The sequence below is a fragment of the Panthera pardus genome, unplaced genomic scaffold, assembly GCF_024362965.1.
Source record: "Panthera pardus isolate Hobbes unplaced genomic scaffold, ASM2436296v1 HiC_scaffold_7, whole genome shotgun sequence".
Taxonomy (NCBI): Eukaryota; Metazoa; Chordata; class Mammalia; order Carnivora; family Felidae; genus Panthera; species Panthera pardus.
Genome location: NW_026527002.1, coordinates 19493750 through 19512512, shown reverse-complemented (window position 1 = coordinate 19512512; position 18763 = coordinate 19493750). Strand labels below are relative to the sequence as shown.

The following is an 18763-nucleotide window of genomic DNA, read 5'->3' as shown; positions in this document are numbered from 1 at the left end:
AACATCTGACTTCGGCTCAGGTCATGATGTCATGGTTTGTGAGGTAGAGCCCTGCGTTGGGCTGCACTGTGAATGTGGAAACTGCTTGGGATTCTCTCTCCCTCTCTGTCTGCCCCTCTCCCACTTCTGTTCTCTCTCTCTCTCTCTCTCTCTCTCTCAAGATAAATAAATAAACTTAAAAAAAAAAAAAGAAAGCACTTTGGAAAGGTATACATTGTTATATAAAATCAAAGGATGTGCATTTCCTATACTGGGAACAATCCAATTACATAAAACTTCAGAGGACTCACAAGTTGTAAGTGCAGTAGAGTACAAACTAAGAAAGTCCATTGCATATGTCTGGAACAAGATGAAGACTAGAGCTAACTCAAGAGTCTCTGTGATGCGTGAGAGAAACAACAAAGATGCTCTCACACTTTGCAACATAACTTTGGAATTCTATTCCTCCTGCAAAGACTTGAATCTTTACGCTGTTTTTTACTTTAACAGTTTGCCATTTTGTGTGGTATTTTTGGTAGAGATTATGAGCATGTTTGAGAAAAGGTCACAGAAACTCAAGGGCATTTGCTGCTCAATGGCAGGACCATAGAGCTCTAAGGGTTTAATAAGAGCTCAGCTTTATTTCTTCTGGTCCTCCCTTTAAGTAGTGAACATGAGCTGCTTTATTTTCATTATAGACAACAGCTGAAATACAAATAGGAAAAAGGAAAGCATGTTTTACAGAAGAGTTCAATGTATAGGCTTAGTCGAAAATAGTATGAAACTAAGTGTTCGCATGAACCAAAGAAATAATCTTTCATAGAATCCCTTTTCGGCATTTGCTGTAATAATACGGTTTAGCTATGTGACAAACAGGTAATTATTCTGCCACATTATCTTTGCATTCTCTGCAGAATTCTTCCTTTCATCAGAAGTTGTAACACTGGTAAGTTCAATTTCTTTATAATTCCAACCAGATTTGCAATCACATTCTCCAGTGGAGTGAAATACGACCAATAACTTGAAAATATTTATAAAAATACTGCTTTTCCGGTCGCATATTTCTTTCATTGCCCTAAAAATCATAATGGCTTCCTTTAGATACTTAAAACAACAACAAAAAAAGGAAATCTAGAACACGTTTTAGGAACAAAACTATTTTTCAAAAAGTCAAAGCCACACTTAAGCATTCTAAATACATCTTTTATTTTGAATTATTAAATTGTTATTCTTTATAATACAACACAAAAAATGTAAGTTAATGACTAAGCAATACATTTATAATCCAATAATGATTGATTTTACTTCCTTTATAAATAAGTCAGTTTTCAACATAAATTATACAGATATATAATGGTATATACACTTGTGTAATTTATTAAGCTATGAAGAATATTGCTTTTAGGCTTCTCTTGGGAAAATTGCAGTACCTGAGTAAGAATTTCAAATGTTTATTTCTCAATGAGGTGACGTTTCTGAGGAAAAGCTCAACTGTTCTAATGCTACAGTTTTCCCCAATATTGAGAAAATGTGATGTTTCTTGAATCGCTTGAAGCACAGAGCAGTGAAAAAGGAGTTAGAAGACACGAGTTCTAACACCGATTACTCCACTTACTAACGCTTTAGACTCGGGCTTGTCTTCTCTCAGATTCAGCTTTATGGGGTGCAGAAATATTTGCATACCCAAATATTTCAAATTCCGATGATTTAGCTTAAGAAACGATGTTTTGAAGGGATAATGATTACTACTGTCATCATCATTTGGGTAGGATCCTTTTAGTGTAGGTTAGAACATGCCTCTACAAAGAAAGTTCTCTATACTAACACTAGATAATGTTCAGATCATCCGTAGCAACAGTGCTTGGGTATTTTTGTTAGAATGGATTTTCTGCAAGGAATATATCCAATAAATGCTTTTTCTGGTATTTGTTCCAGTCCCAAGAATTCTCGACAGTACCTGATTATTCATCATAGCATTCAGCAAGAGGGTCCATGGTCACAAACAAAACTGGGCTCATACCTTCACATTTTTGTTAGATCCTAATGTACAATAGACCTATGAACTCCCTTTGGTCCTGGTAGAATTTCACTGACATGCACTTCTTTTTTTTTTTTTAATTTTTTAACGTTTATTTATTTTTGAGACAGAGAGAGACAGAGCATGAACGGGGGAGGGTCAGAGAGGGAGACACAGAATCTGAAACAGGCTCCAGGCTCCGAGCTGTCAGCACAGAGCCCGACGTGGGGCTCGAACCCACGGACCGCGAGATCATGACCTGAGCCGAAGTCGGCCGCTTAACCGACTAAGCCACCCAGGCGCCCCCTGACATGCACTTCTTGATGAAGCCTAGCTTGTAGAAGTTTCTCTGGTAAGAATGACATTTGTGACTTTAGGCGGGTCTCTGAATACCCACCAGGCCTCAGTTTCCTCAGATGTAAAATGAGGGATTTTACTTAGATGACCTCTAAGGTATACCTCTAACCTTCTGGGTTTCTATAGTGTTTTATATATCTTTCCTGGAAAATCTATCCCTGATTCTAAATTATTTTTTAAAACTACAAGAACAAAGATCTGGTAGGTTTGACAGAATGTGTGTTAATTTCCTTTTTCTTTTGCGTAAGTTAAAGCCTGTCATCTGACTGGCTAATTGTCCTACAACTGAGAAAACTCCTTAGCCAAAGAATTTTTACAATCAAATCCTACTGTAAAGTTAGAGAGAGAGAGAGAGAGAGAGAGAGAGAGAGAGAGAAGCAGTATGATTTACTATGGAGTTTATAGGGCATTTTAATTTATGCTATGCAGCAGATAGTGGATATATTCATTCAGGTGGCACAAGTCTACATATCTGTCACTATCTCTGAAATGCTTGTCTAGCCATAATTTTACAGGTCCTTAAAAACAGAATTGTCACAAACTCCTCAGTTCAGCTCTCAACAGAATTTAATTGATAACATAGAATCCTGAGTGGCTGGCATGTGAGTGTCACCCAGCTATACAATTTCACAACTAATCAAGGAAGATGGGAATTCGAGTTGGCCTATTGTCTATTTGAATCTGTTTCTGGATGGAATCCAGCTGGCTCAAATGCAGCCCTGGAAAGTGATGTGGGCAGAAGATGGAAAAACATTTAAGCCAAGAACCAGCACCTAAGATAGAGGATTGCCTGGCGGAGCTGTGGATTTGTTGCTGATTAGTTTGCTAAAATTTCTCAGTAACCAAAATGCAATTTTCTATCCCAATTGTCCTTAAAAAATCTATGAAGAGTAACAATAAATGCAAAATTGTACCTAATTAAGAGCTAATATTACATGACAAGATTTTAAGTGGTGACAGAGCACCTATGAGAAGTAATAGGTCTATCACTGGAATAGTTAGAGAAAGAAAGTTCCATGGAGGGAAGGGGGTTGATTTTTCTTCAAGGATGGGTGAAATCTGGAAATTCAGAAGCATGATGAGAGGACGCTGTCAGCCTGGAAAACAGTAGGAGCAAATGCTTAGGAGTGGAAGTAAGTGACGTAAATTAGCTGCTGCACCGGCTTCATGAAGAGCAGAAAGCGTATGTGGAAAGTGGGGTGGTTCTAGTGGGAAAGATTATGCAGGTCCTCGGATGCTGATGTTTTATTTAGACTAGGCGCTGTAGAAGGTTGAGAGATGGCTGTTTTAGGGTAAGAGCTGACATGGTGAACCGCGCGAAAGGGAGGTCGGTTTAACAGTGGTATGTAAGTTGAGTGGGAATAAGGAAGAGACGAAGAACAGAGCTCGATGTAGAAGCATAAGGTGATGCAGAATTGAATTAAAGTCCTTCCCCTTTTCCCCCACCACGCCTTCTAATTTCAAGGAGTCTGTTTTATTTATTCAGGCCTGTTTTAAGGAAGAGCAGAATTTGCCAGTAGCCGAGAATAATGTAATCTAGGTGGAGTGGGGAGAGGGCAAAATAAAGGCAAAGAGGTGGTGGGCAGCGTGCTCCCTAAAGGCTAACTGATGTGCTCAACATCACATGGCTAGTGGTAGCCAAGCTCTAGAACCCAGACGTCCGATGTTTTTTTCCACTGAACCACCCTGCCTCTTTTTCCTAACTATAATACTACTGCCATTAGTCAGCAAATTTTACTTCATTGCTAGCAACATTTGAATTCATTACTTGCTCAGCATGAAATATGATTGACCTGAACCAATGAGGCAGCCGAGTGGTGTATTCTAAGCTTCCACAGGGGTTATAACAACGGAAAAAACAATTGTAGGAACACCTCCAATTCCACTTCTGAGACTACCGTCGCGGTTGATCAGAATGGTAGATCAACAGTGAGAAACGAAATGGCTATTGAAAATAACAATTGCTATACGTGAAGCACAATACAGGGTATTTCTCTCTGCTTTTTGTCTTAATTTTTGTGTTAAAAAAGTGACTCTGACAGAATATATTTTGACTACATTGACATTTTCCTGGCTTCCTCTCCACTTAATCTTTTTTTTTTTTTTTTTTTTTTTAACACAAGGACCACACCTTTCTATTCAATATGTCTTTGTCTCTCTGAGGCAGGTCTGGAAGTTGAACATGTAGGAGTAGAATCCTGAGTTGAAGTCAGGATTTAGGTGGTCTGAAATTAAGTTTAGGAATAGCAGCTCATGTTCCATACCCCAATCTCCAAGCAAGCACACTAGCCCATTGACCTAAGGGGGTACCAGATGAAGAGATCTGACCTGGTATTAAGCTTGGCAGCTAAGCCCAACTTTTGTGCTTGCGGCAGATGACGTTTATTGATCTAACTGTGGCGCTTGTGTATTATATCTTTTCCCCTTGGTTCATTAAACGGGATGTCTCATGAAGTACCAATTAAATCATTAGCCATTAATAGCTTTCAAATATAAACTGGCTCATACCAATTAGACCATCATGCATGGCAACCGTGAATGAGAAATGGATTACAGGTGCTGTTACTTAGGCTGGCATTTCTCCCATAGGAACCAGGGAACATGGTTCAGAAAACTCAGTTGAGTAAAATAAAACAGGCCAAAGTCTTCATTAAAAACTTGAATAGCACCCAAGTCTCTTTTGAGGAACCGAAATGCTGTCACGTCTCCACAGGTCAATGCTATTCCCACTTATTTCTAGTAATAAGACTACATTTTAATTCTAAATCTTGCTGACTCAAGTAGTGTATTCTTTCAATCATGCTGCCCCCCAACATCTAGTGCCAGAGTTTGAAATGGAAAATACAGTTTTCTATTTCTAATAAAATTACACCTAATCCTGGAAACTATGCCCTGATTTAGTACAAAGAAGTGACTAAAACTCTTACTATTTTGAAGAGGGTCTTATTATGAATTATGTGGCTGAAACAAATAAAATAAAAGGGCAAAGGAAGAGGGGATAGAAAGAAAAGCAGGGGATGGGGAAACCTATCCCAAACCTTAAAATTAAGAATGATTTGTCTTTACGGTGAATGAAGAAGGGAGTGTCTATACCATTTGTAAAATAAGTCATTCATACATTCTGTGAAAAGGTTGTCCAACTCTTCTATGGTAGAATTTAAAGGTTTATGGACAGAAGCAACTCAAATATTTCATTTCTTCCTGCCTCTAGATTCCCTTTTAATTATATGTCTCTCTCCATCAGCATTTTCTTAGTTGGAAGAAGAGAATTATAGGTATTCTGTAGAGGTAGTTTGTTATTCTGACTTGAAAATTTATTACGTCCCCAGAGTTTAAGAACACTAGACTTGTTATTTGGCCAACCGTTTTCTTAACCTGAGAGAAGATCCTTTTGATCCAAGGAGGAATATGTTATTAAGAAAAATCACAGTTGTGCATTCCATCTTATGTATCACTGATGATCAGGAAATTCGATTTCATGTTTAAATTATAAAGTATTATAAAGTTATCCCAGGCATAGTTATCAGTTTACAGATAACAGAGAAACATTTATTCCACAACGACCATTGTTACTTTGGAAATTTAGAGTGCTGCAAAATGGAAATTCTACTTCCAGCACCCCCATTTTCTTATGTGGTGTCACCATTCCCCTGTTCCCTGGCTTTGATACATCAGTGTCACCTTTGTCACTTGTCCTCTATTTGACCAATCACCAAGTCGTTGATGCTGTTATTTTATCTCTTCATAATGTTTCCTACTACCCATCCTTTCTTCATTCTCAACATCATCACTGGGACTGGGCAACATTTTTTTTTTTGTTTTGACCTTTGGTCTTTGTCTTGTTCCAATTGTCTTGTTGTCTCTCTTCTCTCTTTCTCTTTCTCACTTCCTCCTTTCTTGAAAAGCCTATTGCTTAAACTTCCTAAGGTACATTTTAACTATAAAGTTCAACTTGTATACTTGAGATGTCGTGACACATCTAGAATCTAGCTTAATGTAGCTCTGACGTGACATGCTTAATACAGAAGACAGAGAGTAGAGGCATCAGAGGACCACACTCTACTCTTCTTCTCTCTTCTTTCCCTCTATCACTCCTCTTTTCTCCCTCTCTCCCTTCCCTTCTTCCTTCTCCTCTTTGTCTAGTGCCCTCCTTCATTGTATTCCCAAAGCGCATCTATACAAATGCTCTGATTCAAAATGCTGTGTCTTGATTTGAAAATGACATACCTGGCTTAAGTCCAAGTCCTTGCTGAAGAGGAGCTTTCCACCATCTTGGAAAGATACAGCCCTGGGAACGCTTACTGTGGTCTAATCCCTGTGTTAAGCATCTTACTTTCATTATCTCACTTAACCTTTATAACAACCCTTTGTGGTAACCATATCTCCATTTTATAGAAAAGGAAACTGAATGAAAGAGAGGGTCAATAGGCCCCACACAGTTTGTAAAGGATAGAGAAGATTCACTGCTCTGATTCATCTGCTTATGATCTGGAGCAAAGTCTTGCCCAGCTAAGGTTCCCATTCCTCCAATAGGGGGCTCTGTTGATGTCCTTTTTATTTTATTAGACCTTAACAAGGGTTATTTAATCACCACATTCTTTGCATTACTATTAAACAATTGCTTGTGTGCATGTCTCCCCTCACAGCTAAATTAGATATTCCTTTAGGGCAAGGATGGTGTCCTTTATTATTTTGCATTCCTCTCCGCATTGGGACAGAAATGCACAGGAAGCTCTCAAATACATACAGAATAGACAAATTAACAAATCGATGGAGATTTCTTAAGCCTGTTCCTTTTGGCTCTATTTAGATTCTATTTAGAAGGCACATTGTGGCCGTTCCTTAAGGCATCAACTCAATGGCTAAAAAGTAGTTTAAGCTGTTTGACATTGAGTATATCCCCCAAATCTCTTTTACTAAGTATAGATATTATATACGAAAAAGATGGTGATAACACATGTGGAGACTTTAGGTGTCTCAAATAACAAATATTACATCACCTACGCTTTTATTCATCTGCTATATTCAGAACACTTCTTTCTCTTAGCAGCATGAAGCTTTCAAGAGGAAAAAAGGATCACATGATTTGCAGGGGCCTCTTTGCTGGGATGCACTTCTTATACATGAAAGTTAAAAAGCTGAAGTTTCAAGAATATCTGGATGCAATGCCAAGCACATCTGTTTACTCAGAACTTCTATTCAGGGGAAGATTGATTATTGGCAGGTGAAGGTTAAGGGGGAAGCTTTAAACTGGCAGGAAGTCTATTCAGAGGACATGTTATATTATAGAGAGGTGATTTTAGTGCTAAGCCATATTAGTGATATGAGTTTGAAGATAATATCCACAGGTGCACACTCCTAAATTAATTTAATAAATGCACACTTGGCATGCAGTTAATCTTTTCTCACCATGACTCTGGTATAGCTGATATCTTAGAAGAGTCTAACTTGCAGTTTTATTTTAAATTACTATAGCAGGTGTTATAACAACATACGTGAGCTACAACAACAAACCACAAAATTGGACAATAGACAAAACTCTCTGTAATTCAGATTTCTATTTTGTTTATTAGGAGTGTTCTAGTATATTGCTCAGAAAACTGGGACAGCTCTTAGGCTGGTATGTTTCGGGCTTCTTTCATCAAGGGAATGGATTCAGAGGGATTTTCTTGAGTTCTTGAGACAAACTTGGGTTTTTTATGAAGTGAAAAAGTTCATAGAGTATTAGCTTTATTCACAGATGGGGAGAACTGTAACACAAGTCATAAAAAACTAGTCAGGGTTTCAGTTCATTGTAGCAACAGAACTAGTATCTAGAAACAGTAATCTGTAGCTGAACTAAAGATCTGGGCAATGCCAATGACAACAAATAGATTAAAACTGAGGAGAACACAACAGAAGCAAAAATATGTGAAGGTAGGTAAAAATCTATGTCAGAGCCAGTAGCTCACGAACAGAAAAGTCAATGATGGTAGTTTTATAACGTACTCGGATACGTGAGAAAACAAGTCCCCATCTGACTAATGGTACTCTTCTCTTACAAAAATGTCGAGGCTTGCTCATGTGTTTACTACCCAGATGGACGTTAGAATCCTTATTTTACTTTAAGCAGAGTCATCCGGGCTCTTGCCGGTTCCTGAACTCTGTTCCTACCACTAGCCATCTAACCTTGTGTGAAAATTTGATTAGTATCACACAAAATGTGGAGATTAATTTTGGGACACTTTACGTCCTACAATGAATTTTCTTTTTTCTTTTCTTTTCTTTTTTTTTTTTTTTTACCCAGAAGCACAGTGTGTCTGTTCATTTCTTCAGCCTAGCAATTTAACATCAGTCTCACCCACTACAGTTAAGTGGTGACATGTCCCAGTCCCTGGGATTCACATTTTAAGACATGAAGAAATATGTCTCACAGATTTGTAGCTCTGTGGTTATAAAGAAAATCAGAGTATAAGAAAAAGTCCTACCTTTGAAGGTGAAGTAGAGACCTCCATTTTTTTTTAAATTAACAAGGTTTAACACATTGTCGTGCAGTAGTACAAAGATCATATACTTTGGGGGCAGAGGGAGCTAGTTTAACTGAAGCAGCCGAGACGATGTCAAGCAACATAACTGTTAATGAAAGTTCTATGCACGTGTTTGCCGGGGATAGGGAGGGATCTCCAGAAAGGCCTCCTTGCCCTTTATGCTAGAGGAGTTTCTTTCCTCTCCCTGGCCTGGGGCAGGTGCACACCAGATGATCAGGCTTGGAAAGAATATCCTTTGATGTATCCCAAGATCCTGAAAACTGAAATTGAATGACCAGTGTCCACAGATATGTTTGGGAGGTGGCATTCAGTGCTTTGTTAGATAATTTCTCAGTGAGCTGCCCTTCTGGGGAAAGGACACAGAGAGTAGGCTCGATGTTTGATGGTGGGTGCAGTTTGGGAAGAGAACCGAGCTCAGGCTGATTGCTTCCAGCATTTTGTTAAATTTGCTTTGGAGGTGAAGGACAGCAAAGGTCCAAGCCCCTGGTTTTGTCTAAATGGTATCTCGCTTTACCAATTACTTCTGGAAGCTTGACCTGACTCCTACAATGTTTTGCCAAGTTATTATTTCTTTCTAAATAGTGGGCCAGAAGGAAGGAAGAGGAGCACATGACCCTTTGGTGAATTCCACTCCCTGCTGAGGTCCACCGCTCGGACCCTTTGTTCCCCCAGCGCTGCAGCCCAGTGCCTGCTCTTTATTATCCTTTAATGCAGGACCCAGGACTCTGCTCCTCCCTGCAAAGTGTATTCAACTGTCACCATTGTCCCCACAGATCCATTAACTCAGTTGCTCCATGCCAAAAGCAGCCACCCCTCCGTCTCCCTCTCCTACTTCCTCTGCCCTCCCTCTGTCTCCCTCTCCTTGCCCTCTCCATCTCTCCCCACCCCTCCCCGCCCCTGCTTTTGGTGAGAGTCTTACTCTCTTGATCTTTCTTCCCCTTCCCCCCCTGCTTTTGGTGGCAGAAAAGGCTACCTACAGACACACCGTAAATACATAAAATCAATGACTAACATAACTGAGATGAACACATTCACGCATCCTGGATCTATATCTGTGTACGCACCTATCAACCTCCTTTCTCTCCCATTTATTGCACATGCGCCAAGCCAGTGCTTTGTGCGTTTTCTCCACAACATCCTCAAGGTAAGTACTTCTGACTCTGTTTTACAGAGGAGGGGGCTGAAAGGCAAGTCACCGTCCAAGGCCACTCAGCTACTGAGTGGTTGTCCCTAGATTAGAACACAAGTCCACCTGAACTGAAGACTGTACTCTCCCGCTTTCAAAATCGTAGTTGAAATTTTATACCATGAGGGGCAGCTAATAGATGTAATTTCTACCATAGTTACAGAAAGCTGAAATAGATGGAGATTTGTCATTGTAATACTCAAACTTCATTTGGGGCAATAATTTCGCATTCTGTTTAGGTGGAATTTGTTCTAAGCTACCCCAAAATACAACCACTCAAGTGTCATCATTTTGTTTTTCTTCTCTCTCACGGGGGGAGAAGACTCTTAGAGCTGGCAAACAGCTCTAAAGTGGGGTAACCAGAGAGAAAAGTGCCTTGGATGTTTGAATGTCCCTGTGAACTAGTCAACACAACTATTAGTGTCTTCCGTGGGAAGTACAAGTAGATCAAGCCAGTCCCTGTCTTAGGAGACCTCCCCCTACCTGAGGAGTCAAGGGAAAAATGGCAAAATAGAAAACAAGATAAAATCAAGGCGGTCGTGCTAAGTGCAACCCATACATAACGAATGGTCAGTTTCAAGGGAAGGAAAACATCCCTGGGAGATGTGGTAATCAGTGGAGGCTTCTTGGAAGGGATGGGACTTAAGCTGACATTTTTGAAGGATGAAGTTAGAGAGATGATGTGTGTTCTACACAGTCTCACAAACATAGAACCCGAAGGAACAGTGCCCGTGAGGGCAGACCCTCATTTTGCAGACAAGCTAGAAAAGTAGAGAGGTTGCGGTAAGAGAAGAGACCAGGAAGCAGGGATGGGGGGTGGGGATGGGGTTGGTGTTGGGGGCTGGGGGGTGAGTTGAACTGGCCACTTGGGCTGCAGGGAAAAGGAGGTTTGGCTTGTACTTCTGTAAGGATTTGGTGGAAGATGCTGTCAGAAAGTTGGGACCAAGGAACAGATGGCCAGCATGTCATGTGAACTTCATTCTGTGAGTAATGAGGGTCCATGTAGTAGTTCTCAGCTCAGAAATGCTTTGATGGAAGCAGAGTTTAGGAAGCTCAGTCTGGACCGGTGGATGGAAGAGGGAAATGGAGGCAGGCGGACCAGATAAGAGGCTGTTGTAATGATCCATGTGTGTGATGCAATCATTGTACTGGAGCGGTGGCTGTGGGCCAGATGTGGGAGATGTTTTAAAGGAAGGACTCACAGAATTTGACGACAGATTAGCTACGGGGGTGAGGGGGCTATTAGAGAGAAAAAAAAAAACCCAACAGGCTAATTCCCCTCCTTCCTAGCATATTGAGATAGAATTGAAAATATTTTAAATAGGAAACACATTTCAGGACAAACTTTTTCCAAAAATATCTTCTTTCAAACGCCTCCCCCTGCCAGGGATCTAACCTAAAGTAAAGGTAAATTTACCATATGACCATAGAATTAATTTCATACATGGGCTTCTTTTCCCTCAAAGTCAATAATGGTGATAAAAATAATAATCTATTTAGAGTCAGCGCCTTAAACATTTTAATCCCCTTAAACATACTCCACACTCTCTACACAAAAATATTGTACAGGGAAAAAAGAACCAGATTTCCTGACCTGACCCACTGGTTGGCCTCAACCACATGGCAATGGGTGGAAAAGCTTAATACTCAGTGTCACAAAACTTGCTTTATAGATTCGTAATGTGTAAACCATTTTAAGTCTAAAATACAAAGGAAGCAAGCCCCTATGCATTCCCATATGGATATATAATTAGGAAAGGAAATGCAAAGTGTCACTCTTGACACTTGTCTCTACTAGTAACTATTACAATGGAAATGACCACAACAATCTGCCCGCAGTCACATAAATTTCCTTAGAAGTGAACAGAGAGGAGCCCTTTTAGTTCTTTGATGAAGGTTCCCACTCACAACTTAGCATGAGCTCAGTGAATATTTGGATTGATGTATGTTAGTTTTCCACTCGACCATAAAAATGGATTTTGCAACTTACTGAATCAAGCTTTCAGATGGCTTTTCGCCTCTGAGATTCATCACCTGACTGCGTGCCTAGATAGCAGGATGCATCAATAGTGCCAGTGGAGATCTGCACCCCCCGGGCCCCCCCCCCTCCCGATTCTGTTCCCCTTCACCAGGAGGGACAGCCTTGGTGCTCAAACACTTTTACAGCTGTTGCAATACTGATGGGAACTTCATGTGTGTTACCAGCGCAAGTGCTGTCAGGAAGAAACCAAATGTCAAACGGAGGTATGTAGAAGTCACCATAAATATGTCTCTGAATGTTTACCATCTGGAACCGTAGATTTAGATTTTGACAAGCAACTGGGATTGCCCTGTGGGCACTGTCTTCTAAGCAGAGCCTCTTAGCTGTGCTAAATAACTTCATCGTACTTTAGCCTTGTTGGGGGGATGGACACACCACTTTGCCTTCTCAAGGTGTGAATTTATTATTTCTCAACATTCCCTTTTTTGCTTCCATCCCGCCTAATCCTGCATGCAATGGGCTTTTGGGGGGGGAGGGGTGGGTTTCTTCCATATTGTCAAAGTCCTGGGCAGGCAGCCTGGTGGTCAGTCTGCGACATTAGCGACATATGCTTGTGGGGCTCCATGGCTAAATGAAACTTGCCTTTGTTAGATGCCATCACACCCATCTCCATCCTGTGAGCAGAAACTTTACTTTCTTCTGAAATACTTCTGTGAGAGTGAAAAATGGCATTGGTGGTCAGGACGATACCTGCTACACGCCGTGCGTGTAGTCCTCCTAATCCTAACACAACCCCAGATATCAGTTTGCCTTTCTGTCTTTATTTTTTTAAGCCCCGGTTCCATTGTAAAGCCAAAGTGGAATGACTGGAATTCCAGAAGACTTCAGCTTATGAACTTAGTCCTATTTGGGTTATGTAATATTGGGAACCGGATAATACTCAGTCGTCATAGCTGCCTGCTTATTTATGAGGATAATTTCGCACTGAAGGCTTTGAGACCAGAGAACACTGTGAATAACAACTACACACCATGCTGAAGTGTTGTTTTAATCAGAACTTTTAAAAAAGAAGATGAAATAATATAACTGGCTGCAAAAAAAAAATGTATAATGCAACCTGAAACATAATTTTACAAGCATCTTTAGGCAGTTGAATGAGTACAAAAATCACAAAGCACTAGCCATAAATCCTGCTGTTCAGCCTATTAAACCGCTCCCATTTCAGAATAGCTTATATACAGTATTATTCATCAGATTTCTCACCTGCAGAGGGTAAGGACAGTGTTGGGTTTCTCTAGCAAATGTGAGAGTCCGGTAGACACAAGAACTCTTGAGCACCACAGGTATACGAACATGAATGTAGGAGGGCAAGTCTGTTAGAGTGCAGAAGAAGTAACTCATTGACTCCCCTCGCTCGGCCAAAAATTTTAAAAATGAAAATTTTATTTTTTGATCCCTGTAAAAATAAGGCGTCAGTTTGAAAGGCCTTTTTTATGCCACACATTAAACGTAGTGTATAAACCCCATTGTTTCATTCGGCTCAATTTAATTTTGGTGGGTGCTTTTGGCAGATTGGTCCCGTTAATAGCTACTCACATAGATGATGGCAACTCATTTTCTGTTGCTCCGGCACCGGATGACCATTCATTTCCAGTGACTAATTTATAATTAAAGCCTTTTTTTTTCCAATGTTTGTTTATAACCCAGCCAGAAAATCTATTTCCATTTAATTAACACTTCAGATAGCCTGTTTGAAACCTATAAATGTCGTGACTTTAATGATCCATCACAGAGATGCTACTTTAGTTTTCAATGACTTGTAAAACTTTCACAAACAGATCTGCAAATGAATTCCCTCCATCTGCTTCCCTGCAGCTGCAAGAGGGATAAACTCCGTTTAAAGAGCATTTTCCTACTTCCTCCTTTTCTGCTTTTCTTCCAACTCTGAGCATTTCTGTTTTAAAGCCGATCTATCAGCTGCTCAGAGGGCAGCCTCTTCTCTCAAGGAGTTTTCAGTCGCCAAATTGTGTTAAAAACACTTGGGTCCGTCATAAATCAGACATAATGCATGTTTTAAAAATCGGGCAAGGAAGCATTTCCACCTCTGCCGGCAACTCAGTAATAGACTCTTACGGGGGGCTTTATAAAGTGAGGCGTAAAATGCAACAGTTCGAAAGTGAATTTTAATTCTGAAAGCTAAAATAAATGCTCTCTCGGCCTGACGCGTCCTTTATGAACAATCCGTAGCTCCCGCTTCGGGTAGGTAAGGAGGGCATTAGAGAGTACGAATGCCGCTCCAGAAGGCGTTTTCTCAGCTACACCTTCAAGAGCAAGGCATGGGGAGTGTTCGCTCTATAAAGACAGCCAAGCACCCAGCTCCTCACTGTTATCTGTCCACCGTACAATAGCAGCATTGATAGGAGAGCAACAACTGGCTTTGACAAGTGTGCTGTGCTAGCATTCCATTCAAAACTATGTTCAGAGAGAGAGGGAGAGAGAGAGAGAGAGAGGGAGGGACGGAGGGAGGGAGGGAGGGAGAGAGGGAGAGAAGCATTCAATGTCTTTTACTTTACCTGAAAAAACTGCCTTTCTTGTGGCTGCAGCAAATGAATTCCTCCTCTGCTTCCAAAGGCAAAGTAGCTCTCTTGCCCGCAACTCTCACTTGGAGAAGACCACACAGCTCCCTGCTCCTAATCCCCACTCGAATGTGATGACACACACTAACCCCAACCATCTGGTGAAACACGTCCTCAAGCACTCAGCACGGTGGTGTGTCAAGACGGGCTGCCCAATCCAATTGCTGGGGCTGGGTGTCTCTCACCGACTGGAGGCTGAGGGCAGGACTGAAACTGGAGGTCTGAGAACTCCCAGTCAAGTAACCTGAGATTTCAGAGAGAAAGGACGGCTATAAAGAGGGGAGGAGTGGGAGGTGCTAAAGAGAAGGTGGAGGGAATGAATTATTCCGGTGGCCAGTTGTGCGTTACTTTTCACAACTCCTTGTGCTCCCCCGGGGACGACTGGGACCCTCCCGGGGATGCACTGAAACACTAAAAATCTTTTCCTGGCCAACCTAGCGAGGGCAATCTTCTCAGTGAGGCACCCTCCCCGCACGCACCACCACCACCCCCAGGAGAGAAAAGATTCATCCTGCCATACTGATAAAGTGTTAATGTAGGAGCAGTTTGCACTGAAATGTGACATCTGCATTTTGAGATCTAAACTCCTACCTTCCTTTGATTAGATCATGGCTGCCTCCAACATTCCAGGGAGAAAGGGGGTGGGGGCACAGGGCTAAGAGCAGAAACTTGTCTATTCCCACGTACGGCTCTTCACCGTTTGCCACAGGCTGAACTTCAGAAATAGTCCACGAAAATCATTTTAGTTTCTACTCATGTAAAATAGCACGCACCCCCATAGATGAAGGTGGCTTTTTTAATCACTTGCTGCTTTCACAGACATCTCTTTGTAAAAGCACTTGGTACTAGAGGGCTGCACTCTGTCATTGATTATTTTTATTGGCTTCTAGTTAATTGCACCTATAATGTCCATATAGCTCAAGCAGCTCATTAACAATTTTGCTTTGAAATGTTTTCAATTTTTGGTCATTTCAGTGTCTCTTTCTTATGTGCATTTCTTTCTTACTTTCTTTTCTTTTTTCTCTTTCTTTTTCCTTTCCTTTTTTTTTTTTTTTTTTTTTGAGTTCTCTGAACTGTTTTTACAGACCTAATTACTTCTTTGATAGCAGTCTGAACCAGAAAATGGCTATACTTGTTACAGTGCTTTAAGGACATATCTGGCAATAAATTAATTGCTACAAATCTCACCATTTAAAATATGCCATCAGACTTCTAAGGAATTTTGATAATCTGAAAAGGAAAATATGAGTTTGAAATATTATCAACTCCCTGACAGTGTCTGTGGGGAGCCAACATTTTAAATATTGCACCTTTTGAATTTCTTTGAACAGGGATGGGTGTGCTGGCATAAAAACCAGACAAAAAAACCAAACAAAACAAAACAACAAACTTTAGACTTACCCAAAGCATTAAAATCTAGATTACAACTGGCTATCTCACGTTTGGAACGCCAGCATCGCAAAGAGAATTATTTCAATAACTAGCAAAATTGACTTGACTGGCTTGTTTTTTTCCAGGAGTTTTTAATGTGATATTATATTAAGATACTTAAAAATTACTCTTGGTGTAATGTTTTGAAGTACAGAATTAAGAACTATAATTTTCAGATTGTGATTTTTTTTTTCCCTGTAACTGGGCTATAGAAAAGATGAGGGGAAGAAAAAGAATTAGAGGTCGGAGTTCCGATTCATTTGCTTAATTTCTTCCCAGAAGTGATTATGAGGTGTGTGTTTCACAATATATACTATATGTACTACACCACTACTCTTAATCAGCTAAATCCAGATACATAATCAACACAGAAACCTTCAACAATGGCAAGTGGCACCACAGGGCTAAGACTTCCCTTGGGCACCATAAAAATTTTAATAGTGGCAATTATTGTGAGGCAATTTTTTTCATTAAAAAAAATTTTTTTTTCTTTTGGTTAATCCACCCAGACTCATGTCTGAAAATCTGGATTACCTCCACTGCATAGATTTTGAAGGCCCTGGAGACATTATTAAGGTAGTTTGCATTCTCTTAAACTGTAATTGAGTTACAAAAGTAAAACCTAAGAAACTATAAAGGTGTTGAATCATGTTTTATCAACCCTGTGCTTGTAACACACCTTCTGTAAGACATTCCCAAGTGATCCTGGCTCTGACCCACATTATTGTTGAAAGTGCCTTTTAACACACACATTTCTATTCTGTTCTTGATTGTAAATCTTTTCATTAATTCCCAGCTACTATTTCCCTTTTATTGATAACTTCAGCTATTTATACTACTTAAAACTTGCTGCCAAATAAGAAAATACAAGTTGAGCCATCACTCCTGCTCATTTGCTATGAACCTCATTCTTGCTCTGTGCAGTGTCCGTAAACATCACCTTTCAAAAGTATCATAACATGAGTCTACAAGGACACATTTTTCTTTGGTTGATGCTCTGAAATGCTTTTGTTAAAGAAAATCAACTCAAACAAAAACCTGAAGCCGGTGCTGTAGGATAAGGTCCCAGCTTCCCTCTCCCTGTAGCCCGGTTCAGTGCTCAGCAGAGCGTCAGTTTAGAAGTTAAGAATTTTCCATTACCTCTCTTCCTTTCTCCTTGCCATCTGCAAACAGTTTATTTTTTGAGGAAAAAAAAAAGTGAAATTGATTCTGTTTTGAAAGATCTAAACCTAAAATACGGCACATTCTAGAAGATGACAGTCAGCATTTGAATGTGATGTTGATCAGGGTGAGGTTGTGTGCAGGGCTATTGGCTTCCTCGTAAGAATTAAGTCAGGACACTCCTCAAATGAGAGATTAATTGTAGGTAACGGTGATATTGAAAAATAGCCCCTCCTATTCTGTTCCCACAGTTAAAATGTCCCTTTACTTATTAGCTCCAATTAGTTTCCATGGCAACCGACCAGCCCTTGTAAACCCGCACTCGGAGCTCCACTCATCTTTGTCTAGACTGAGCTCGCCACCCTTCTTCCTCCACAGATGGCAGTTTAGCTGGGTCTATATCTATATTCATATCTCTCATGCACACATCACCGGCACACGAGTGCCCACATCACTTTATGACCAGTACAGTCGTGGCCACGGGAGGATGGAAATGGCATTTGGTCCCCGAGCTACAACGTGTGCATCCACCGCCACACTAATTTTTCCCCCTCTTGGTTATTGTTTCTTCCAGCCTTGTTCTATTATCAGCTGTTTGCTGCTTGTAATTTCTTTTCAGGGAAGCCAATACAGTATAATAAAAACCTCATTAAACAGAAACACCTATCAGCCTCAGAGAAAGGCCTAAACTACCCCTTTTTGTTTAAAGAATCATTAAAGTGAAAAAGAAAAACCACTTGTTTGTCATGCTTGAAGAAAAGAAAACAAAGCCAACAGAAAGGTTTACCAAGCCAGGGGGCTAATACGAAGATTTAGTGCACTTAAGACACCACGGTGCTTTTCCCCCTGGTGCTGCCAGTTGGCCAAGAATCCCAACAGAAGCATAGTAAACAAATCATCAGTGGGGCTGAGAGGGCCGGCGGCTCCAGTCACTTGGCGGGAAGAAAGGTAACTGGGTCCTGAGGCATCCTGGCTGTCACAGGCTGCCCTGTGCCACGGGGCTGGGAGCAAGCGATGCTGTTGGAGTCCCCAGAGGTTAGTGTGACCACAGAGGAATCTGATGGGGGGTGGGGGGAGAGCCATCAGCAAGCACTTGGAATTGCGAGAACGCGGAAAGTCATAAGCTCACGTACTTTGTGCTGATTTTACTTCTTTGGACATAGCTTGAATTCTGTATTATGCTGAGGTAAACCGTAAGAATTGGGAAGCCTCCAGCTGAGGAGCCAATCTTCTGTGACGACCAGGCATAATCTCTGTAAGAGAAAGTCAAAAGGGTAGCTAGCATTGGATCTCTTTTTTTTCCTATTATGTCTGCTAACCATCATCTTCCCAGCACCTATTTTGGCATACAAATAATGACTGAAAGAATAAGATTCCCCGATGCTGGTGAAATGTTTCATTCTTAAAATGGTTTCTGAAGTTGGCTTTGAGGTCATCTGTAAGTATCAGAAAAGAAAAAGTTCTGATCACCAATGCTTAATGTGATGG

At 40.7% G+C, this 18763-nt stretch overlaps 1 protein-coding gene and 1 long non-coding RNA gene across 5 annotated transcripts in view; one reads left to right on the top strand and one right to left on the bottom strand.

Annotated features, from left to right (window-relative positions):
- Positions 1 to 14928, bottom strand: part of SULF1 (sulfatase 1) — a 177204-nt gene extending 162276 nt beyond the window's left edge. For 3 of the 4 annotated variants that reach the window (XM_053896524.1, XM_053896527.1, XM_053896528.1), the window contains exon 1: positions 14621 to 14928. The gene's annotated coding sequence lies outside the window, so the exon portion shown is untranslated. Of the gene's footprint in view, positions 1 to 13310; positions 13421 to 14620 lie in introns of all 4 variants that reach the window. The other variant, XM_053896526.1, reaches the window with a different exon arrangement.
- Positions 1 to 18763, top strand: part of LOC109269321 (uncharacterized) — a 58189-nt gene that overhangs the window by 9957 nt on the left and 29469 nt on the right. The window lies entirely within an intron of this gene.